This window comes from Sander vitreus, chromosome 22, assembly GCF_031162955.1.
Source record: "Sander vitreus isolate 19-12246 chromosome 22, sanVit1, whole genome shotgun sequence".
NCBI classification, from domain to species: domain Eukaryota; kingdom Metazoa; phylum Chordata; class Actinopteri; order Perciformes; family Percidae; genus Sander; species Sander vitreus.
In genome coordinates, this window is record NC_135876.1 from 15421316 (window position 1) to 15421670 (window position 355).

A 355-nucleotide genomic window follows, 5' to 3' on the forward strand; every position below is an offset into this window, starting at 1 on the left:
CTTTAACTCGTAGTGTTTAAGTTTTATAGCCAACTCAAATGTAGTTTTTAATTGTTTTTTGTAATTATATTTTTAGTCTTTCCACAGTCAACCAGAGTTTTTTTTTACAAGCACAGGTCAGCTATTGTCAAATGTCTGGCTGACATGGATGCAGATTTAATGCCTGTCAGCATCTGTCAGTCAGTGACAGTAAATGGCCCAGTGTGTGCGTGTGTGCGTGTGATCACATGTGATGGTTATTAAGAAACATTAAACTATAATACACCCAGACAATACACTTGAAATATAATCAGCAAACACTAGAGTAAATCATCTGTGAAAGTTGTTTGATGTGTATTCTGTTATTACCCAGAGC